Consider the following 20,669-nt stretch of genomic DNA (forward strand, 5'->3'; position numbering starts at 1 on the left):
GATTTGAACTTGTGATCAATTTCTGGGGAGAAATGAAGATGTGAATTGGGGGAATAAATCTGTTTTTATGTCATGAGCTAGCAAATAGCATTCTTGTGATAGTGTAATTCTCAGGACATGGGTCTTTGATTCCAACTCTCTGGAACTTGTGTTTTTGCTTCTCAGAGGAGTGCTCCTTTAATATCTGGTCCTTCTTTCTCTGATCGCTCAGTTGGTAAAGAATCCGCCTTCAATGCTGGAGACCCCAGTTCGATTCCTGGGTTGGGAAGATCCTCCAGAGAAGGGATAGGCTACCCACTCCAGTATTCTTGGGCTTCCCTGGTGGCTCAGCTGGTAAAGAATCCACCTGTAATGCGGGAGACCTGGGTTTGATCCCTGGGTTGGGAAGATCCCCTGGAGAAGGGAAAGGCTACTCACTCCACTATTCTGGCCTAGATAATTCCAAGGACTGTATAGTCCATTGGGTTGCAAAGAGTTGGACACAACTGAGCGACTTTCACTTTCACTTTCCTTCTTTTTCATCCCCTTCCTCCATCCCTGAGCCTCAGAAAGGGTGGTTGGGAAAAAGGAAAGAGTGGTTGAAGGCCCTCTGGAGCACGGGGAATCGTGATTGTGACCTTTAGCCTGTGCAGACATGCTGTTCATTCTGCTTTCCTTCAAGCTCGGGTGAGGAAAACCAGCAGGGTAGAACGGTGGCTTGAGGCCTGTGGGTGCTCCTTGCGGGCACCCATGAGGGTAGAAGGCAGGGTAGAGTGGTGGCTTGAGGCCTGTGGGTGCTCCTTGTGGGCACCCATGAGGGTAGAAGGCAGACGACCTGATTCACCCTGTTGGGCAGAGCTGGGGCTGGTTATAAGGAACAGGCTCCTTGGTAAATGCAGAGTCTTTGATCGAGTGAGTGAGTGAAAGTTGATTGGTCGTGTCTGACTCTTTGCTACCACATGAACTATGCAATCCATGGAATTCTCCAGGCCAGAATACTGGAGTGGGTAGCCTTTCCCTTCTCCAGAGGATCTTCCCAACCCAGGGATTGAACCCAGATTTCCTGCATTGCAGGTGGATTCTTTACCAGCTGAGCCACCAGGGAAGCCCAAGAATACTGGAGTGGGTAGCCTATCCCTTCTCCGGGGGTCTTCCTGACCCAGCAGTTAAACTGGGGTCTTCTTGACAATTGTTCACTCTCTCCTTGTGTGTGTGTTCAGTTGCTCAGTCATGTCCGACTCTTTGCGACCTCATGGACTATAGCCTGCCGGGCTCCTCTGTCCATGGGATTTCCCAGGCAAGAATACTAGAGTGGGTTGCCATTTCCTCCTCTAGGGATCTTCCCAACCCAGAGATTGAACCTGCATCTCTGGTGTCTTCTGCATTGCAGGAGATGGATTCTTTACCTCTGAGCTGCCAGGGAAGCCCCCAGAATTGTTTCTGCCGCACAGTGCACGGTTTGTCATATATCCATTCAATCCAAGGCAGGTTGAGCTCAGCGAGAGATAACTTGGGAGAGGGAAATCAATCAGATGAGAGTCTGCAAGAGGGGACTCAAGGAACTCATGGGGTAGACTGACAGCTAGGTGTCCCCTGAAAGCTTAGTGTCTAAGTGTCTCCTGAGGGCAATACACAGGCTCTGAGGGAGCAAGAGGTGAGACCCCCTAGCCCAGCCGTGAGAGATCATGATGCTTTGGAAGAGCATCCAGGGGCTCAGTGTGGCTGGAGCAGAGTGTCCAAGTGCTGAGAGCAGCAAGAGGGTATCCTGGGAGGGAGGCTCAGGTTGGACCCTGGAGCCCCTCACGTGGGGCGTGTCAAGAGGATGGACTTCATCCTGTAAATGAAGGGGGTTGACCAGCTGGTTTATACTGGGGAAGCTTGTGGTCACATTCCCCCCCTCCCCCGCCCTTCGCTCCCTTCCTTTCATTTGTACTCTTTTTTAAATAACTTCCTAACTGGCTCTGATATTCTCTCTCGAGTCTTTGTACTACTGCTACTGCTGCTACTAATAACTGTCACTTTTCGAACACGTACTGTGTCCAGAACTTGTGCTAGGCATCATCCCCAAATCTTAGTTAATCCTCGTAATAGCCTCAGCAGAGAACGGCCTCGGGGAGTTGAATTAACTTGCCCAGAGTCACGGCTAGGAAGAGGCGGAGCTAGAATTTAAATCAGTTTGACTATAAACCTGTTCCTCCAAGGAGGTCAGGGAGGCCCAGGGACTGCTCTAAGGTGCTTGGGGTGAGGACAGGGAAAGCCAGAGACAGCCAGAAGCAAGGCTAAGAGGATGAATCATTGGCGCACGGGATGGATTAGATCTCTGTCTGCTTCTCAAAACAGTGATGGACCGTGCGCAAAGCAGTCCTGCCCCTTCAGTGGTTCCTGATGCGTCTCTGTACCTTGGGAGACAGCTCCTCTTGGGCATGGACAGCGTCTGCTTCTTCGCCCAATCTCAGAGCTCAGGAGCACAGCAGGCCTGCAGAAGAGAGGGCAGACGACTTAGGCTTCCCCCACTCGACTCCCAGCGAGCAGCAAATAAGTGATTGCAAAGCATTTTATAAGAGTCAAGTGCCCTTTTGATGTGACATAGGAATACTATAAAAAAAAAATCCCCTCTCTTGAAGGGTCAGTGATTCATTTCTTTCTACACGTCTGTGTCCATTGAAGCCTTTTTCTCTGCACCCAGTTAACAACAGTAAGGGATTGCGGGCCTCGGCCAGATCAAGGGACAGAATAATAGAAGCCTGGTTGAAACTCTGTTCCCCACGACTTACTGCTCAGTGCTGACGGTGATGGTGATGATCTCTTCTGAGTTCTTGCCGGATCCAAGGAAGCTTCAAAAGAACTGGACAAGGTAGGCACTGTCATCATCTCCTTTTACACATGGGGACACGGAGGCTTCTAGATGTTAAATATTTCCCCCAAGGTCACACAGGTAGGAGTGGAGCCCATCCTCCCACCTTCAGATGATGATGCTTATCAGCATTATGCTTTTATTGTAGTTCTTTTATTACCAAATTTTATGGAACAAACATTTATACCAGATCTGTACTGGGTATTTCTAAATCCAGGACCCCATGGAAACTTCACAAGAGTTCTGTGGTCGACACTATTCCTACAGCCCCATGTCTTACACTATTTTATTCTGAATCTGGTCGTTTTGCACAATTTTATGTTGCCCATTTACTGTTAAAGCCACTTGGAAGGAGATAAGCAGTACTGTTAAAAAAAAAAAAGGACCTGGATCCACACACCTTCCACATCACCTGTTTATTTTTGTACCTCCCCTCCCTTCCTGTACTTATCCACATGTGTTTAGATTTTGATTACAGGTAGGTGTTTGTCTTTAAATACAAGCACAATCCAGATAATGTTTTAGTCCTTGCTTTATCACTTGATATTATTTGAGGGCATTTTTCTAAATCTTTATAATTCTCTCAGACTGCAGTAACCACTTTGTGGCTATGGCACTATCCACCTAAGGACCTTGATTTTGAAACAGTTTTGTTTGCAAGGACTATCTGTATTTCTATTAAACGGTTTCTTTTGAGTAGCCTTTTTGGAATAATTGTCAGGAGAGTAGGTCTGGGGTTAAAAGGTGGACAAACTGTATTTCTTGAGCACCTGCTGTATTCCAGCTGTGTTTAGGAGCAAGAGACACAGTAGCTAGGAGAGCTGAATAGAAGAGACATGTCCCTGTCTTCCTCAAGCTTGCCTTCATTCCCCTGGGAGACGCAGACCAAAAGGACAAACAAATAAATAAGCAAGATAGTTATGGACCATGGCGATATGCTGTGAACCCATGAGCCAATTGATGGGATGGAAAAGAGCCGGTGAGGGGACTTCCCTGGTCGTCCAGCAGCAAAGACTCTGTGCTCCCAATGCAGGGGACCCAGGTTCGATCCCTGGTCAGGGAACTAGCTCCCACATGTTGAAACTAAGAGTTTCCACGCTGCAACTAAGACCTGGTACAGCCAAAATAAATAAATAAATCTTTATATTAAAAAAAAAAAAGAAGTGGTAGAGTCCCCTTGGGTAGAAACCAGTCTGAGAAAGGGTCCTTTGAACCGAGACTTAGAATATGAGAGTGATCCAGGCTGATGGAGGGAACCCACGTGAAGTGTGGGTGCCTCCATCCATCAGGTGAACCTGACCTGCAAGTGGGATGCATTATACAGATGGCCAGACACTACAGTGTAATCAATTGCTCCAAAAATCTGGATGCTGTTGGCTGGAAGTTTGGATCCTGCTCTCCTGATGCCCAGATGGCCTTCCGAGGGGTCTACTTTTGCCTCTTCTCGGTCAGTTTGCCACCTGGCAGTCAGTATGGCTGTGTAAGGGTGGATCATGCATGAGTTGTAAGTTGGAGAAACTCTGTCTCAAACTTGGTTGAGAAAAAAAAAAAATGGATCTAATGACTCACGTAGGCAAAAAGTTTAGGTGCAGCTGGATCCTGGGGCTCAGACAATAGCTGCAAGGTTTGTTCTCAGCTCTGCTCTGCTCTGGGGTGGTTTATTCTAAGGCATGTCCTTCTGTTGTGATGTGATGGTCCCCAGTCCCAACTCATGCTTACCTCTTTACCGGAAGTTCTGGTGGAAGTTCTGTTTATTGGTCTAGTTGAGTAACATGGTGTCCAGGCTGGTGGGGTGGATGGGTGGGATAGTTGGTGGGATGATGCGGGGAAGATGGAGGCAGGGAATCATGATCCAAGGATACTTTTCCTGCTCACTTCTGGTGCTGGGAGCAGGGTCAACCCACCCAACCTCATGGCATGAGAATAGTGGAAGAGTAATTATTCAAAGGAAAATGATATTCTGAAGCCAGAAGAAGAGAGTGGGAAGTTGGGCAGGCAAAACCAAATGGTCTCCATCCACATCCAGGTCTATACTGACATTTACATCCATGGAAGACTCTTTTCTCTGAGTCGTATTCCTTTCACATTGGCCTCCTTCCTCATCTAGGTCTCTATGGCCTCTTTACTGCCTCCAGCCCTTGACACACGCTCCCTCTCTCTGCTGGGAATGCTCTCAGCAAGACTGGCTCATTCTCATCCTTTAGCTCTTGGTTCATATGAACATTTCTCCGAAGCTTCTAGAGCTACCCATCCAAATGGACTCCCGCAATTACTCTTTTCTTTTCTTAAAAAAAAAAATAGAATATACCTTCTTTAGCTTTAAGATATTATTTATTTTGGCTCTGTTGGGTCTTAGTTGTGACGTGTGGGATCTTACTGAGTGTGCTGGCTCAGTAGTTGTGGAGCAGGGGCTTAGCTGGCCCTTGGCTTGTGCGATCTTAGTTCCCTGACCAGGAATTGAACCCGTGTCCCCTCATTGCAAGGCAGATTCTTAACCACTGGACTACCAGGGAAATCCCACAATTACTTTCTATTCCATCGCCTTGTTTCTCTCTTTAATGGCACTCCTCCCAGTCTCTAATTATCTTGTTTATCTTTTTCACCCTTTGGTCTTTGGGGAGGACAGGGACCATCCCATCTCTTGTGACTCTAGCTCCTCAAACAACCTGGAATGTATCAAGTGCCCATTACAAAAGCATTGAGTAAAGGAATGAATAGATGGACATTGTTAGCTTTTCCTGTCTTCCTAGACTGTGATGGCGTCACAGGCTTACACTGTGTAGATTTAATCCAGGGGTCCCAAGCCTGAAGACCAGGAGCTTTGACTTCAGAAGTTTCAGTTCCTTGCTCTGTTCTTTTCCACCTCGGACAAACCGGCAGAACTTCCTGGACTTTAGCTTCCCCTTCTATAACATCAGCACAAAGACCTTACCTCTTGCAGGGGGATGAGAATCAAGAGATGTGGGCTGTGGAGGGGCTTTGTAGTTTTGAAAGTGTTATGCAATTTTGCTCTTGCCAATAGACTGCCGAGCACTCTGGGTGCAAGATTTCAACCTACATCTGCTTTGTATCCTCTCCTCTCCCTCTTCCTCATAGTCTGTTTTCTAGCTCTCATTTATACCCTTATTTATTAAATAATTTATTTGCCAATTAGTTATGTAGCCATTCTAGCCCAGGCCCAGTGCTCAGTGCTGGGTTATGATGGTTGGAGAAGCCTTGCTTGAGGAGTCCCATGTGTGTAAGCGTGTGCATGTGTGTGTGTGTCTGTGTATGCACCTGAGTGGACATGTGATATGCACACCAGGAGAGCAGGAATGAAGGACTCCCCGTCAACCCCACCAACCCCAAGCTGCAAGTCTTCTCAGACATTTTTCTACCTGTTTATTTACAGAAAGCTGGAGGCCTCTGGCTTTTGATGATAATTGTATGTGTGAAGGACTGGCAGGTCATCAACCGTAATTTTTTTTTTCAATTAAAAAATGAAAATTCCCTTCAAAGGCACAGTATTAAAAACACCAGGAATGGGGGCCACTACGTTTCTAACTTGGTCTGGACACAAGGGCCCGCTTCCTCCTTCTTTCTCCCCAGAGGCCTGGAGTATTGGGCAACTTCAAGCCAACCCTTTTGACTCCTCCTCATTTGGCCAGGATGCTTGTGGAGTGGGAAGACGTCTTCCAGGACTCTTCATGTGGACAAACTGTACGCAGTCCTCGCTTGCATCACCGCCTTGCAGGGCTCGGAGCCCTGCAAGTGTGCTTTTAGCTGGGCCATCTTCCGTCTCTGGTGTAATCTCTCTGTTCTCAAAGGGTCTGTGCCTGATAACATGGTGTGAAACGCTAGAGGTTTGGCCAAATGTTGCCTTAGCTTTCTGGTGAAGACTTAAAGAATATCCACCCAGCTGAGGCTGGTACTTGTCATCTTCCCGGAGAGTCTGGCAACTGGCTTTGGGGATATGAGCTTCACATTGAGGCCCCTCTGAAATCTCCATAGGGAGGCATTGATAGGCAAAAAGGAAACCTTCTCAGAGCAAGCCAAAGGGTCAAGAAGAAAAAGTATTTTTATTTGCCCTGAACCTGCTCTTTTCTGTCAGTTCAGTTCACCCATGCATCATTTCTGCTTCTTTGACTCATGAATACTTTCTAAACCATTTCTCAGTTGGCCTCTAATCTAGATTTGTTCGCTGTTGGGCTGTAGTTCCCATCTGTGATGGTTTTTATTTTTATTTCTTGGCTGCACCATGCATCTTGTGAGATCTTAGTTCTCCAACTAGGGATCGAACCTGTGCCCCCTGCAATGGAAGGGCAGCATCCTAACCAGTGGACCACCAGGGAATTCCCCTATCTGTGATGGTTCATTTGATGTACCAGCTTGACTGGGCTAAGGGACGCCCAGATGCCTGGTAATGCCTGATTTCTGGGTGTATCTGTGAGGGTGTCTTCAGGAGAGCTGAACGTTTGAATGGGTAACCTGAGTAAAGGTCGTCCTCATCAGTGCTGGTGAGCATCACCCAGTCCCCTGGGGCCTCAACAGAACAAAACGGCGGGGGCGGGGGAGGGACAAGTTCTTTCTCTACTTAAGCTAAAGCGTCTGTCTTCTGCCCTTGGACCTCAGTGCTCCCGGGTGTCAGGCATTCAGCACCTCTGACAGAGATTATCTGGTTTGCGGGTGGCAGACTGTGGAAATTTTGGCCTCCATAACTTCATGACCCAATTCCTAGGATAAATCTCCTTTTATAAATATCATTATATACATATATATATATGTATATATATATACGTGGGTTCAATCCCTGGGTCAGGAAGATCCCCTGCGATAGGAAATCCCATGAACAGAGGAGCCTGGCGGTGTACACAGACACACACACAGACACACACACACACACACACACACACACTCACATCTTATTGGCTCTATTTCTCTGGAAATCCTGACTAATACACCACCTTTAAGCTTTCTCTTGCTCCTGCTCCTCATAATTATCAATTTACTTAGATTATCCCAGCTTGGCCCATGGCATTCCCTCAGGACCTGTCTAGGATTCCATTCTCTTGACCTCTGACGTGCCTGCGTGCTAAGTTGCTTCAGTTCTGTCCGATTCTTTGCAACCCTATGGACTGCAGCCCACCAGACTCCTCTGTCCATGGGATCCTCCAAGCAAGAATACTAGAGTGGGTGGTCATGCTCTCCTCCAGGGGAACTTTGTGACCCAGGGATTGAACCCACATCTCTTTTGTGTTTCCTGAATTGGTAGGTGGGTTCTTTCCCTCTAGCACCCCCTGGGAAACCTCTGACAGGACCTTCCAACTCTAGCAGTGCCCTCCATGCCACACTCCTTAGCCTAGGTCTGTCTATTTATTTGCTTGTTTATTTGGCCATGCCACGTGGCCTGCAGGATCTCAGTTTCCCAACCAGGGATTGAACCTGGGCCCTCGGGAGTGAACGTGCCATGTCCTAACCCATGGATTGCCAGAGAATTCCCACTTAGGTCAGTTTAACCGGCTCATGCTGGACTTGGATGCCTGCCCCTGGCCAAGCTCTGGCTGGGCACTGGTGGTTTGTTTTATCTGGTTGGTTCGCGTAGGGGCACCTTGCTCCTCTGTGGGTTTTGTCTTCCTGAGATTCTGGAGGCCTGTGTCCCCCACCTCTGACCCCCAACAGGTGTCCAGCATGACTGTGGCCTCTGCAAGAGCAGTAAAACAATTCCTCAGCGCTATAAACTCCAGGGCTCACCTGCTGAAGGTCAGTGTGTTCAGAGATGTTTTTACAGCCCGTAAACAGAGCAGCCATTTACAGTGGAACACATTGGGTCGTAAATTATTTCACCGATAGTGCCAGCCCCTTATTTACAGAGAAATGGGGGGAAATTTCACATCCACTCTGCACGGTGAGAAAGTGCAGTTCTGGTTTTACCCATGGGCTTCCTATCATTCTACTGATAAATTGTTTTCTTCCCCCCCAGCTTGTTATTTACCACTGGAGTCTTAGCCTATAGGCCCAAACCACACTTGCTCAATCAGTCATTTTGCCCTGCTATAAGTGCAGCCTCTGAGAGGTGCTAGTTTGGCCCAAGCTGGCTGTGTGAAGAGTATTTTGTAGGCCGGAGGCTACAAACTTTGACAGCTTGTGAACTCTGGAACTTTGGGGTATTCCAGGTACTGATCAGGATGGTTTCTGTGCCCTATTCTGCTAAGGGATGACTTCCGGAGCCATGGTCAGTGCTAATACAGGCGAAGGCTGGGTGTTCCTGCCCCGTGACTGTGCAGAAAGAAAGCCCCGATTCATCCCCCAGCGTGTGTATTCTGCTGTGTGGCACTTTGTGCTCTTCTGCTTGCCCTTCAAGCTGGGCCTTGAAGCCCCCAGAAACTTGGGTGGAAAGTCTGAAAAATTATAGGATGCGGGTGTCTGACATGTCCTGGGGAGTGGAAAGGCCACTGCACAGAATATTAGCCAGATACATGTTTGAAACCTGAGTCTGCTATGGTCCAGCTGAGTTCACCTGGGCACTTTATACCTCCATAGGCCTCAGTTTCTTCATCTGTAAAACGGGTCCAGTAGGGTCCACCACAGGGAAGAGGTGACTTGAGGTGCCTACGAAAGAGCCCAGCGTGTAGTAGGCGGAGAACTGAGCAGCTCAGCCTCCCAGGGCTACTTAGCAGTTTCTCCTCCTCTCCCTGTTGCGAGAACTGATGGGGCTGGAGACGATAGCAGACGCTGCCCAGAGCCGCATGTGTGTGAGCCTAACGTGAGCTGCACTGGGATACGGGGGCACTCAGGCAACGTGGATGGGCAGTTGACCACTGCCCCACAGAATAGGGCTTCGGAGGCTTGCCCCTTCACAACCTCCTCGCTGCTCTTCTGCTGTGAGAGCTCTTTCTAAACACAAGCTTGCCCATGGTTTGGGTTCTTGAGTTGGGTGTTTGGGGAGGAGCATTCTGAGCCAAGAATATCCCTTCCTGGGCTGATGCCTAACTGCCTCTGGACAGACAGCAGCTGGGCAGAGAGAGAGGCAGAACCCCAGGGTGGTCAAGAGGAGATCTGCTAGCCTTTCCAGCCGAATCAGCCTCCCAGCCCTGGTGGAAGGCGCCAGAGGCTTGTAAAATACCAGGATGTTTCTATAGGCTTTGGCAGCAGAGGGCTTCCATCCAAGAATGGTTTGAGTCTGGGGATTTCTCACTTCCCCTTCTTCCTGAGCAAATGAATCAGATCCACTGGAGCTTCTTCTAGCTGGATGACCGTGTACACACACACACACACACACACACACACATACACACAAACACACACAGAAGAGAGAAACTATGATCTCCCAGCACCCACCATAGCAGCTGTGATGTTTTGCTAACTGCTGACAGCAGCCCCCGCCCCTGAGGCTGAGTGGATGATGCTGGATACGAAGGGAACTGAGGTCCAGGGAGGTGAACTGAAATGGGAGGTCATGCACGCGGATTTGAACCCAGGACTCCAGCCCCAAATCGCTGAGCAGCTTGTCCACCTCGGGGGCTGGGAAGGGAACAGAATGAAGCAGGGGGCTGTGAGGAAAGCAGTGGGTGAGTGAGGAGGCCAGGAAAAGGGGCGAAAAGGGAAATACATAAAAGCGTGAAGTTATTGCCTCATCAAGGCAAATGAAGTTTGCTCATGTGGTGGAAAATTGTGAAACTTGGCTTTGAAAGCTTTATGTTCTGTAGAGTGCTGAGCTATGAGTCCCGCATGGTGAGAATTCTCCTAGGACACCCTGTTCCTTCTCCACCTCTAATTAAAGATCTCCTTGTTGGATTATGCTTTCCCGCACAATTTGATCACATTTAATGAAATGGCAATTTTTCTTATCCAGCCACATCCCACTGGCATCCCATCAGCAACTCCAAGACTGTAGATGCCATCCAGCAATGTGGCATAAAGTGCCAGCACTGCACTCTGCCCGCATCTTAGTGCCTCCTTCAGAGCCCCAGGGAGGGAATCACTGCCATCCTCATTACTCAAAACAGGAAGCAAGCACAGAGAGTTTAAGACTGCTTGCCCAAAGTCAGATACCCGGCAATGGTAAAGCCAGACCTGGAGCCCAGCTCTGCTAGTTTGGGACCCATCCCTTTCTACGTCCTAGTCTGAGGGCTGCTCTCCCCAAAAACGTGTTTACACATAGTCTATAATTCAGTTGTTACAGTAAACAGAAATCCAGTTGTGTGTTCTTAGTGGCACCATCCATCATGTAGAGGGTAAACCAACTGGTTGTTGTTCAGTTGCTAAGTTGTGTCCAACTGTTTGCGACCGCATGGATGGCAGCACCCCAGGCCTCCCTGTCCCTCACCATCTCCCGGAGTTCGCCCAAGCCTGGAGCCATTAGTAATCGCCCTCCTCTCTTCCCTAGTAGCATGCTGTACACCTTCCGACCTGGGGAGCCCATCTTCTGGTGTCATATCTTCTGCCTTTGTATACTGTTCATGGGGCTCTCGTGGCAAGAATACTGGAGTGGTTTGCCATTGCTTCCTCCAGTGGGCCACGTTTTGTCAGAACTCTCCGCTATGACCTGTCCATCTTGGGTAGTCCTGCACTGCTTGGTTCATAGCAAGCTCCTTTGCCGTGACAAGGCAGTGACCCATGAAGCGGGGGATTAAACCAGGACTCAAAGGTAAAGGCGTTGACTGAGACTTCATGGCTATCTAGAGCAAAGGAGAGCCTGTCTTTGAGTTTTCTAGACCCTTCCTGTTCTTTTCATTTTACTATACTTGAAGATCAGCACCTCCATCTTTCCATCTCTCTATTTGCTCAGCCACCCAATCGTCATCTTTTCCGTGCCTACTTTTACCAGGGCTAGATATATACTACTGTATACGATATAAATGATGAGTGATGAAAGCTCATCATTTGCCTCCAGGAGCCTGAGGTCTGAAAACACCAGTAATCAATTGCATGATAAAATGCGGAAATAAAGGTAGTGTAGAAATGTGTGGGCGGAGGGAGATGGCGCTGCCAGTCGGTGGGGGGAGGCTGAGGTGCTCTGCCCCTGCCTGTTGAATACCTTGTTTTGAAGAGTGTGTTGTGCATGTGTTTTTCAAAATCTCCTCTTAATTGAACAAGGCACCTGCCTCTGTGGCATCCTCATGGGCCGTGGTTGAGCAGGAAGTCATCCTCCATGTGAATTAGGTTAATTGGGTGAAAATGAAATGAAAAGCTCTGTAATCTGCGGTGATGGGAAAGCCCGGGCAGCACAAAGCTGTGCTTGCTGCAGAAGCTGCTAACTGAATGGTGACCTTGGGCTCTCGCTGGTTACATAAACCATCTTCAGGTGAGAACTAACCGGGCTGGTCCAGCTGACAGGAGTGAGGCTGCCTCTTCTCATTAGGATCCTGAGTGCACTTCCGTCACTGCCTGGACATGTAAAGAGAGCTCCTTTTTTTTTTTTTTTTTTTTTTGCAGTTCACATGTCCTAGGAAGACTCTGGGTGGACTTCACTGAATTCCTGAAATTGGAAGTAGAATGCATATATGTAGTCACTCAGTTCTCTGCAAGAAAGAGTACAGCTTTAATGAAGTTCTCAAAAAGGTCCGTGAACAAAACAGTATCAGAAACTAGTGATGTGGCTCCTGGTTCCTACCGAAGCGGAATTTTGATTCAGCAGGTCTGGGGTGAGGTCTGGGACTCAGTTTTTTTCGTTTGTATATTTGGTTGTAGATTTCCGGGTGATTCTAACCCTCAGTCTTGGGAACCATTGAGCCAGTACTCTACTTCTCAGTCTTCAGTGAGCATACGAAGCTCCTGGGGATCTGGATAACATGCAGATTCTGATTCCCACGACTGGGATTGGGGCAGAAATTCGGCTTCTGTCACCAAGGTGATGCTGCTGCTGCTGGTGGGTGGACCACACTTTGAGTATAAGGTTCTAAAGGCACCCTTACTCGGGTCAGTTATGGGACATTGGTTAGATTCAAACCACATCCAATTCCTTTGCTGGAGAATTGAGGCAAATTCCTCAAGCCACTTCCCTTTGATGAACATTATTAGATGGAAGTGAAGATATTTCTTAGGTGTGTTGAGTACTTCAGAGCCAAAAAATTCCATTTCTAGTGGCAGTATGGAGAGTGGAATGAATGAGTCAGCAGTTCGATGGGCTTACATCCTTGCCCCCATATTGATCATTCTTGTGTATCTTTAGGGATGATAGCTATAAACAATGGAATGTATGACTAATAGTGGCTTAAACCAGTTGGGGTTTATTTTTCATACGTAATAAAAAGTGTACAGTAGTGTACGGATTGTTGGGTCAGCTGCCAATATTTAAGGACCTGGGGATATTTTGTCCTCCTGCTCAATGTCTCTAGCATGTCTCTAGCATGACATGAAAACAAATCTCCCAGCATCCTGCCAGGATTTGATGCAGGAAGGAGGGACCCTGGTGGGAATCATGTCACCTAGCCAACTCTAGCTGCAAGAAATGTTGGAAAAGGATAATGAACATTTTCAACCTCTATCCTTTTTTAAAGTTAATTGATTAATTTCTTTTTAGGCCATGCTCTATAGCATGTGGGATCTTAGTTCCCCAACCAGGGATCGAACCTGTGTCCCCTGCATTGAGAGTGCAGAATCTTAACCACTGGACCACCAGGGAAGTCCTCAAACTGTTTCTTGAGAACAGCAAGAGGGGAGAGATGTGAGAAACGTTCTTGGGGGCAGCTCACCGTAGTCTCTGCTACATCCTGTGATTCTGGGCACCTTCCTGACTCTCCCTGAGCTTCCATTTCCTCATTTGTAAAACAGGAGAATTAAGTGTCGTGTGTGATTCCCACACCAGAAGCAACGGCATCACCTGGAAACTTGAGTCCCACCCTGGACCTACTGAATCAGAAACTCTGAGGTGGAGACCAACAATCTGAATTTCAACAGGCCCTCTGGGCATTTCTGATGCACTCGCAAGTCTGCGAACCACTGCCTAAGAGACTTCTGGGAAGACTAAGCAAGATGATTATTAAAGGCTTTCGACACACAGGGAGTGTTCGTCACTTGGACCCTGGCAGTTCACATCTGAGACCCAAACAGACTGTGATCGAGACCATTTCTTGGAATGCTGACTTGGAATCAGAAATTCAAAAAACATCCAAGAAGGAATTTCCAAGGTTTGTTCTGACTGGTGATATCAGTCATCTGAATCCTTGGGATCCTTTGAGGATCTGTTGACTAAGGGCTCTAAGGAAAGGCTGAAGAAAGTCGACATCAACTATTCCTATATTTTTTCAGATGATCACAGCTTTTTTGAGATAAAAGTCGCATACTGTAAGATTCGCCCTTTCTAAGTGCATAATTCAGAGACTTTTGGTACATTCACTGAGTTGTGTAACCATCCTCTATCAGATTTCAGAACATTTTAGTCACCCCCCAAGGAGAGTTTGTACAAATTAGCAATCCCTCCCCATCTTCTCCTCCTTGCAGCTCTCCAGCAACCACTAATCTACTTCCTGTTTCTAAGGACTTCCTCTATCTGTCTACCTACCTATGATTTATTTATTATTATTATTATTATTTTACTGATTTGTTTACTAGAAGGAATTGCAAGATTAATGTTGACATCATTGAAGAAAACATCACAATTCTGAGACTGAAGTCCAATATGAGTTCATCCTGTGATGTGTCTGCCAATGCAAACAACAACAGTGATGATATTGTTTATTGTTGACAGAGGTGATTCTGTTGTTCTCCTGGGCTATCAGAACCCTGGGGTAAATTCCTGCATGTCTATGGCCTTCGGTCTCATCTATGAGGTAGGGGAGCTGGACTTTCTGGGATGATCTTTAAGGACCTCTGGTTCTGAGAGTCAGAATTGTTGTTTTGAGCTGTCTGGAGTCAACCACAAGTTCTGCCCTCAGCTCTGGGTTCTGCATTGTGAGTGGGACCAATTGGTGGCGATCCATTGAAGTGGAAGTAGATGACCAGGTTGGGGAGGGCTCTGAAGCCTTGGCAGAGGAAACTGGGGTGTTGCTTTGGAGGAAGGATGGGGCTGGGGGTATAAGAGCCCTGCCTTGAAAGGTCTATCCTGGGAATAGGAAGCAGATGGATTCTATGGGGCTCAAGGGGCAGATGGATGACTAATGGAAAAAGCTGTAGATCAACATTAAAGGAAACTCCAGTAGTCAGAGATACCAAATGTGGAATGGATTATTTTGATAGCTAGCAAGCTCCCTGTCACTGGAGGTATGCTCTTGGAATGGCATTTAAACCTCCAATGGGAGTCTTTCAGTTTTTTTGCCAAAATACGATGCTGCAAATCTCTGAAAGTCTGAGATCAAAGTGAAGTAAATGTGTGTACAAAATCCTTGCCTCTTTCCCGCTTCCACAGACAACAGCTTATGGCAAAAATTGCAGATTTTATTTGTGCCCCCTGCCCACTCCTCCTTTTCCTTCCTGAGAAAATGTTTACCTGCTGCTGCTCCTCTCTAAGTGGACGTGTGTTCCGCCTGTAGGGAATTTCTCCAGGGGTGTGTGAGAAAACAGTCCTCCTGTTGGCATTCTTTCATCACGGAAACAGCGAGCATTTGGATTCAGAAACGGTCCCCCTCTCAGTGCAATGGGAGAGAGGCATGGAAACAGATGTTGCTGTACAGGGGCCTGGGGGCTTCACAGTGGCACAAACACAGCTGAATGGGAACCTCAGACAGGTGAGGGCTTCTCTGCTAGGATGGCTAAGGATGCCTTTGCAGCCCAAGAGCTTAATTTGAGCTCTGATAGAAACAAGGAGTCCCCACCAAAGGCAAAGGCTGAGGGGGTTGCTTTTGAGGTTGCAGCTCCTGTTAGAAAGTTCCCTACCAGTTTCCTTGGTACCAGAGAGGCAGTGCCGGATGGATCAGCATTGAGGCTGGCCAGGCCGTGTCTCATCATTGGGTTTATTTCATGTCACTGAATCTTCACATCAACTCAGTGAGATACATTATCATTATTATTATTTTATTTCTGATTTACAAAGGTGGGAACCAAGCCATCATCTCGCCTAAGAGTTTACACAGGAGCAGACAGCGCCTGGTAACAGGAGCAACCAGGGACTTAGAAAGACCTCCCATGGAGATGCCAGTTGGATTGGCCTCGAGGGATGAGCAGAGGTCTGTCGGGGTAGAGTCGACTTTGGAAACGTACAGCGTGAAGCTGAGGAGAGCCTGAAGCATCAGAGGTGCTCGGCCTTTCTGTGTGGCTGAGCAATGGCCCTGTACAGATGGCGAGGAGCCGGCAGAAGGCAGCTGCCTGGGAGGAGAGGCCAGTCCATGAAGGACTTGTGTGTCTTGCTCTAGGTGGCCGGACTTTGACCTCTAAAGCAGGCACTGGGGACTTGCCCTGGTGGGTGTGAGAAGTCTCTCTCCAGGCAGTTCTTGGCTCTTAGGAAGTGGGCTTTCCTTCCACTGTCCTGTCCCCTGCTTCCCTCAGGGTCGAACTGCCCCACCTTGACCTTCTCTTAACAAGTGCATGTTTGTGACGCTAGCGGTCTTCAGGAGTCACCGAGGGGCCCATCTCACCTGATCTGCCCCAAGAATCTTCCCAGGCAAGACTTTTGGAATCTGGTCCCCAACTGCTACGAGGTGCATCTCCTTCCAGCAGGGCCGCCCCATTCCATGGATGCTGAAATTGACTTTGACTCAGCTTTGCTCTCCATACGCAACAGACTGGCCACGCTGGGGAGTGGTCCTCCTTTGGGGCCCGACACAAAGTGTAATGATTTAGGCTCCCATGGGACTCTTCATGAAAGGCTGGGCTGCTGGGGAATCCACTCCCAGCATGCAGTGTGTCGTCCTTGTGTCCTGGCAAGTGGATGGTGGGAAACAGAGTTAAGACTTTGGTACCAAGGGCACCAGAATTTGGATGCTGCCTTAGCCCGTCTCCGGCCGTGTGAGTATGGATGATAAACTAGGATAAAAATACCTGTTAAAGGTTAAAGATCATAGAAAGTATAGCTAGCTGGGAGGTGTATGGGCACCAAGTTTTTTATTCTTTGTATTTAATTCTTCTTCGCAGAGCCTCTGACAGGGTGTCTTGAAGAAGCTCTTCCTTCCTGGGGCCCCAGAGTGTGAGCAGAGTTTATGATGGTCCCCAGGCAGTTGGGTCCTCCCAGTGTCTCCTGCAGACAAATGTTTAGACTGAACTTCACCCTCTGCACAATGAGGAACACGTTTTAAAGGCCTCACTTGTCAAAAAAGCCTTATAAAATGGACTTAACGAGACTTCTGGATAGAGCGGGAGCCCTCGGATTGGCTGGTCTGGCGAGCAGGGCTGGAATGCAGCCTCCAGCGTGCTTGCCACACTGTGCTCCATGCCTGTCACATCCCGGCTGGGTCACGTGCCCCCTGCCCACCCCTTCTTTTACTTCCTGCTGAAATGTTTACCTGACGTTGCTTCGAGATGACTGACTGTTAAATGCCCTGCAAATATAAAACTCTGCTGTGAAGTTACACTAGGGGGAAAGTCCAGAAAACCCTACAGTTTAATGTTCCAGGCGGCTTCTCCTGAGCAGAGGCCAGGCAGCAGAATCCTGCTAGGCTAGCCACTTCACTTTCTGAATGCAGAGACTGAGGCCCAGAGGAGAGGGAGCTTGAATATGACACATACTTTACAAGAGTAATTTTTAAAAAGATTTAAAACATGAATAGATAACACGTAGGACACAGCTTTATGCTGGATGGGAGCTCTTCGACTCTTCCCACCACCCCCACCCCCTCCCTCTTCCTGCCTGCTCCTGATCCTTCATTTTTTTCCCATAAACAGAGAGCAGTTTATCCTCTTAATACCCAACGAGGTGGGTAGCATATTGTCCCCATTTTATAGAAACATTAACTTTTTTGTTTTTGTTTGATCATGCCTCACAGCTTGTGGGATTTTAGTTCCCAAACCAGGGATCAAACCTGTGACTCCTGCAGTGGCAGCTCAGAGGCCTAACCACTGGACTGCCAGGAAAGTCTCGAGAAACACTGAACAAATCCACCAGGGTGACACAGCTTAGCTGGCTGGGTGGTGGCTAAACCAAGATTCCATCTTGGTTGTGTCCAGTGACAAGGCTGTCTCTTTATTACCATCCCATTTTACAGATGAGCACACTGAGGCTGGTGAGGGCGGGTCTTACCGCCAGAGGCAGCAGCTGATCCATGATGCAGATCGACTCTGGCCTTGTGGAAAACCACTGGTCCTTTCCCAGCACGTCTGACCCCTGCTTAGCCATGGTCAGCTCCTAAAAACTCAAGTCTGTTTGTTAAGCCCCATGGCCCTTTTCATTGTTAGAAATATTTGAACTTCAAAAATGAGGGAGTGTAGGGGCACATGTGGCTTCTGTGGGACAGAGATGGTGAGGATGGATGTTTTCATGTTCAATGGGCAGCCCCATGCTGGATTCCTGATTCCCTTGTGTATCTATTTTCTCCTTGGCCTCTTTCCTGGTACATAGTAAGTGCTCAGGAAACAGTCCCTGAATAAATGAGTGACTGAGTGGGATGAATGAACTGTGTTGTGTGAACATGTTAGGTCCTCATTTGGCCATTGGCTCCTGGTTCTTGGGGATGGGGCCTCTCCTTCCCTCCGCCTGCAGGGCCTGGCACAGTGCCTCGGCTGGAGAAGGCATTCCCTGGTACACACTGAACAAGTGCTTTGTAGGCTGCTGGTGCTGAATCACCCAGCTGGCCTTGGTCTGTGTAGGAATTTGGACCCCACTTTTGGAAATACTCTCATCTGGGTGCATTTATAAACATGTGCCCGTATTTTTAATCTTGCAACCACTTGACCTCTGCAGTAGAGCCATTGTTAGCTGGGAAGGGCATCCTGTGAGGCCTATGATCTCACTGAAGGAGAACTGGGAGCAAGGGAGGGGCTCATGGAAGGCACTTCAGTGCCAGGGCCGATGGATCCTCAGCCAGCAGGAAATGGAGACCACCACCTACAGAGTAGCGCTTACCCTTTGAGAGCTCACTATTCATGAGAACACGGGTGCCTCGACCCCCTGAATGTGATTCGGTAGTAAGAATTGGATACAGTTGGAGGATCTGAAACATTGCCCTTCCTCCAAAGCCCTCAGCATGTGACACTGTCAGGGGCTCAGGCTCCTCGTCTTGTTACTGTTCTCAAGACCACCTCCTGATTCAAGATGCCAGCTGTAGCTCCAGCCATTATATCTGCATTCCAGAAAGCAGGGAGGAAGAAAGATAGAGATTAGGACAGCACACTTCCTAGAGGCTGCAGAAAACATTTCCAATTATATTCCACTGATCAGAGCTTAGTCAGTTGGCCAAATATAGCAGCAAGAGAGGCTGAAATTTATTCTGGGTATCCATGTCCTCAGCCAGCGTCAGGGGTTCTGTTATTGAGAGAGGAGAAGGGAGTGGAAGATAACTAGAGTCAGATCCACAAATGCAAGCTTCGCTTCCTCCTGTTCCACCCTTCCCAGCCTCTGGGCCAGAGAAGGTCTTGTTTAAAGTTGAGTTCCTTAAGGAATCAGAGGTTCAGAGAGTGAATGGCTTGCCCAGGTCACAGAGTTGGATGTCAGAGGAGCTGGCATTTGAATCTAGACCTGTCTGGAGGATAAAAGCTGAGTCTTTCCCTTATCCTGCTTTTTGATTGAAGTGATGTTTTCCCATGAGCAGGAAAGACCACTCTGAGCTACATCAGCACCCAGAAAACATACCGAATGGCCATGACTCATTGCTTTCAACTTGTGTGCCTACTGCGTGCCATTTATTCTTCTTCAGGTTGGAGGCCTAATAGCTTCCTGACACCTCTTCTCTTCCTCTTCTGTATGCCCGGTCTTCCTACAGGGTCCGGCGCATAGGGCCTGCTCTGTCAATTTTTGTTGAGTGAAATTGATGAGCCTTGCTTTGGGAAAATCACCTTCAAATCACGATATCACCCCTGCCAGGTAAGCATTGTAAATCAACTATACTTTAATACAATTTTCTTATTGTTACTATTGAGTGAATGAATGAATGAGGTACGTCACAGGGCCATTTGTTACCCTGGACTTTCTCATCCATGTGTCCCAGACAGCCAACCCATTCTGCATTTATCGGATACACAGGGGCTTCAGAAGCCCCGTCTCTGTCTCGCACTGTTCAGGATCCCCCCACCCAGCTGTGCCAGGCATGTTGCCAGATCCTGGGGTCTAAGAGGCTAAGGATAGTTGCTGACATTTTGGAGAGCTACAGTGAAGCCAAAGATTCGCCAGGTGCTTCACACAATCACTCCAATTCCACTTAACCCTCCAAACAACCCTTTCAAGAAGGTGGTATTCCCACTTGACAGGTGAGGAGACTGAGGCTCTAACTACGGGATGTGATTTTTCCACAAGTCACACAGCTAAGAAGTGGCAAACTGGCTTTTCACCGGACATCGTTCAGGTTATTCATCGGTGTTTAACTACTCATAGACTTGTCAAGTCAGTCATTGAAATGGGGGCTTAGCAGTACCTTTGCCAGCAAACCCCGGAGCTAGGTAAATGGCAGAGATCTCGGTTTGATCTGGTCACATATTATTCAGTTCAGTTCAGTTCAGTCGCTCAGTCGTGTCTGACTCTTTGCAACCCCGTGAATCGCAGCACACCAGGCCTCCCTGTCCATCACCATCTCCCGGAGTTCACTCAGACTCACGTCCATCGAGTCCGTGATGCCATCCAGCCATCTCATCCTCTGTCGTCTCCTTCTCCTCCTGCCCCCAATCCCGCCCAGCATCAGAGTCTTTTCCAATGAGTCAACTCTTCGCATGAGGTGGCCAAAGTACTGGAGTTTCAGCTTTAGCATCATTCCTTCCAAAGAATCCCAGGGCTGATCTCCTTCAGAATGGACTGGTTGGATCTCCTTGCAGTCCAAGGGACTCTCAAGAGTCTTCTCCA

The 20,669-nt window shown here is 48.2% G+C and overlaps 1 non-coding gene across 1 annotated transcript; it reads right to left on the bottom strand.

Annotated features, from left to right (window-relative positions):
* Window positions 1–13,363: 13,363 nt before the first annotated feature.
* On the bottom strand, window positions 13,364–13,436 carry TRNAE-CUC (transfer RNA glutamic acid (anticodon CUC)). Its single transcript has one exon. It is a non-coding gene; the product is annotated as a tRNA-Glu (tRNA).
* Window positions 13,437–20,669: the final 7,233 nt, after the last annotated feature.

Source organism: Capricornis sumatraensis, chromosome 6, assembly GCF_032405125.1.
Source record: "Capricornis sumatraensis isolate serow.1 chromosome 6, serow.2, whole genome shotgun sequence".
Lineage (NCBI taxonomy): Eukaryota > Metazoa > Chordata > Mammalia > Artiodactyla > Bovidae > Capricornis > Capricornis sumatraensis.